The sequence below is a fragment of the Cryptomeria japonica genome, chromosome 3, assembly GCF_030272615.1.
Source record: "Cryptomeria japonica chromosome 3, Sugi_1.0, whole genome shotgun sequence".
NCBI lineage: Eukaryota > Viridiplantae > Streptophyta > Pinopsida > Cupressales > Cupressaceae > Cryptomeria > Cryptomeria japonica.
The window spans coordinates 663,598,367-663,602,576 of NC_081407.1; positions in this window are offsets into that span (position 1 = coordinate 663,598,367).

Sequence of the window (4,210 nt, forward strand, 5' to 3'; positions counted from 1 at the left end):
TGTGGATTGTGCGTGGATAGACTAAAGAAAATTGGAAGAAACTGTGCTCCTCGAAACATGTGATTCTCTTAGTTCCACACCCATCACTAGACATAGGATTTTCCTTAGCCATAGATAGGAGCTAATTTATTATGGATGGAAAATGGGTGAAAAAGGAATGTTTATTTTGAATGGCTAACCAATCTTAGGTAGATCAATGACAAGCCATGATGGGAATGGGTAAGTTTATTATGGATGGATAGGTTGTGAGTGTGTGCAAAGTGAAAGGATGATATGGAATCCTAAAGGAGGGAGGAGTAATGTCTCTATGCATGGCGTCGGTGACCCAGTTTTCACCATGGTACTTGCCCGGGGCGCCATCGAAGTGGTTTTCACTATTTGATGAAATGTTTTCTCTTTACTTTTTTTGATTTTTCAGTTTTTTTGTGTCACAAGGTGCCTGTTTTCTAGGTTTTCACCAAGTAACGATTTTTTTGTATTTTTGAATTTTTATTTTTTTTTTTTGTATTTTTGAATTTTTTTTTTTTTTTTTTGTATTTTTGAATTGGGATACGCTGAAGAGATATGTGTAAAACCTATGAAGGTGCATGTTGTTGATAGGATCCTCTAAAGGTTCACCCTCTATAGTCGAGAGTTGATATGTGCCAGATCCATATGCTGCTGTAATGATGTAAGGACCAAGCTAGTTTGGTTTGAACTTGCCCTTCTTCTCTCTATCCTACTGATTCTTAGGATTTTCTCTGAGAACTAAGTCACCCACCTCAAATGTGCAAGGCTTGACTTTATGATTGTAGCTGTGACTCATTCGTTGTTGATAAGCCTTGAGATGATTAAAAGCAGTTTATCTTCGTTCATCCAATAGTTCAAGTTCTTGTAAGCGAGAGACCCTGTAGTCTTCATTACTAATAATGTTTTGCAAAGAGACTTGTAAAGAGGGTAACTTGACCTCAATAGGAAAGATAGCTTCAGCACCATAGATAAGTGAATAGGGTGTAGCTCCTGCAGGTGTGCAAACGCTTGTGCGGTAGGCCCAAAGTGCGGGATTAAGTTGTATATGCCAATTATGGCTAGTGTTGTCAACTGTCTTTTTTAAGATTTTGAGGATTGTTTTATTAGACACCTTAGCTTGACCATTACCTTGGGGGTAATATGGTGTGGAGAAATGATGAGTAATATGGAAGTGATCATAGAGTTCACGAATATCCTGATTTTTGAAGGGACGACCGTTGTCGGTGATGATGGAAATAGGAATGCCATAGCGACAAATGATATAGTTAAGAATGAATGTAGCAATTTTTTTTCTAGTGACTTGCGTGAGAGGCATGACTTCGATCCATTTTTTGAAATACTCCATGGCAATGATAATGAATTTATGACCATTGGAAGAAGGAGGGTGAATCTTGCCTTTGAGATCGAGTCCCCACTGACAAAAGGGCCAAGGAGTCGCAATTGGTTGAAGTTCTTGTGTTGGTGCATGGATGAGATCTCCATGAAGTTGACACTGCTTATATTTCTTAACAAACTGATATGAGTCCTTTTCCATAGTGGGCCAGTAGTATCTAGTCCTGATGAGTTTTTTGGCTAAGGTAGGACCAGTAGAATGTGGACCACATATCCCTTCATGTACTTCATGTAATGCAATCTAAGCTTCGTCACTTTCTAAACATCTAAGAAGAGTGCCATCTAGACCTCGACGGTATAGGATATTGGCTAAAATGCCATATCGAGAAGATTGGCGAATGAAAGTGCGACGTTGATTATTGGATAGGTCAGGAGGTAGGGTATTGTCACAAAGGTATGTGAAAATGGGACCATATAACTTGGAATCAGGACCAACAACACATATCATCTTAGTAGGAGTAATTTCATATGAGGGAACAAAAAGGTTATCCACCAAGAACTCATAGTGGGTCTCATTTGGTGGTAGATTGATTAATGAAGCAATTGTAGCCATGGCATCTACGGCTCGATTCTGTTCTCTTGGTATCTGCTCAAAGTCTATCTTCATGAAATGTTGTTTCAGGTCATCCACCATTCTTTTGTAAGGCATTAATTTCTCATCCTTTGGTTGGTAGTTATTTGTTGCTTGACGAATTACAAGTTGAGAGTCCCCAAAAACCTGAAGTTCTTGGATTTTCCATTGAACTGCAATCTATAATCCTGTTGTTAATGCCTCATATTTTTCTATGTTATTAGTGCAAGGAAATGATAAGCGGTATGATTTTGGTATAGAATCCCCTTGAAGAGTTATGAAGAGGATGCTAGCTCCTGCCCCATGCTGTGTGTATGAGTCATCAAAGTATAGTTGCCAATGCTTTGCATGTGACACTGTTAAAATGGATTCATCTGGAAATTTTGAGGTTAGAGGAACATCATCTATCATGGGAGCATCTGCTAACTAATCTGCTATAGCTTGTCCTTTTATTACTTTTCTGTCCACATACTCAATGTCAAATTCACTTAGGAGCATCACCCATTTGGCTAGTCGCCTAGTAAGTGTTGCTTTATTGAGAAGGTATTTCAATGGATCGATCCTTGCAACCAACTTAGTTTTATGAGTTAGCATGTAATGTCATAGTTTTTGTGAAGCAAAGACCACAGCGATACATGCACACTCAATTGGTGTGTAATTTAGCTCATATCCCACTAGTGTGTGACTGATGTAATAGACTGCCTTTTCTTTGCCCTCAGCAACCTGTTGTGCTAAGAGTGCCCCCAGTGCTGTTGAAGTAGCTGATATGTATAGTAGTAGAGGCTGATCTGGAATTGGTGGCATCAAAACTGGCAGATTTAGAAGATAATCTTTGAGTGCCTGGAAAGCTTGTTGACAATTATCATCCCATTTGAATTTGATGTTTTTATGTAGCAAGTGCTGAAAAGGATTGCATTTATCTGCGAGTTGCACTATGAATCTTCAGATGGACTGGAGTCTCCCTTGCAAAGATCAAATTTGACTAATATTTCTTGGTGGTTGCATCTCTAGGATGGCCTTGACTTTTGCTGGATCGACTTCGATTCCTCTGTTTGAGACAATGAATCCTAGGAGCTTCCCGGAGGTTACTCCAAAGACACATTTCTTGGGGTTTAATCTTACTTTATATTTTTCCAACCGATCAAAGATGACTAAAAGTATGTCCAGATGTGTATCTCTATCTATTGATTTACCCAAGAGATCATTAACATAATCTTCTATAGTAACATGCATAAGATCATGAAAGATAGTAGTCATGGCTCTTTGATATGTAGCGCCTGCATTTTTTAGCCCAAAGGGCATGACATTCTAGCAGGTTCCCCAAGGACAAGTAAATGCTATTTTGTGCTGATCCTCAAATGTGATTTTTATTTGATTATATCCAGAGAATCCATCCATCAAAGATAACATCACATGCCTAGCTGTGAGATCAACAATCAAGTCAATATTTGGTAATGGAAAATCATCCTTAGGACAAGGTTTGTTGATGTCTCTAAAATCTATACATATTCTGATCCTATGATTTGGTTTACTGACAGACACTAAGTTGGAGATCCATTCAGGATAATCAATTGGACAAATGAATCCGACATCCAATAATTTCTCTAGTTCCGCTTTGACTAATAATGCCACTTGTGGATGCATCTTTCTTAATTTTTGTTTCACTGGTTTTTCCCCTGGTTTAACTGTCAAATGATGCATTACCAAATCGGGATCTAATCCAGGAATATCAGCATATGACCAAGCAAAATTGATTTGTCATTCTGTGAAGAAACTTATGAACCTTGAGCTTTCTGCCTCTGTCAAAGATTGAGCCAAAAATATGTTGTGTGGAACTTCTTCTATGCTAATGTTTGTTTTGATAGTCTCCTCTACCAACATGGATGACTTTTCCTCATATGATGCTAGGAGGATGTCGAGCCTTCCATCTTCAGGTGCCTCAGAGAGGTTTTCGCCTTTAGATACGTCCTTTCTTTTTACTTTTTTGGGGTTAGACCATGCCACAATGTGGTTTTCACCATAAGACCCTTGATTTGTTTTTATTTTTATATTTTTGCGACTAGAAGGCCCAACACCCTCACCAAAATATGCCATGCTGTTGAGTTCTATAGTGTATCCCACTTTATGGTCTCTAGGGGGAAGATCATCTCATATGCCAAGATAGTCAATAAAGGCTTCATCGTTTTGGAATGTGTTGAACTATGCAGGTCCTTCATGGTCCCAGTCAATAAGTTGGTG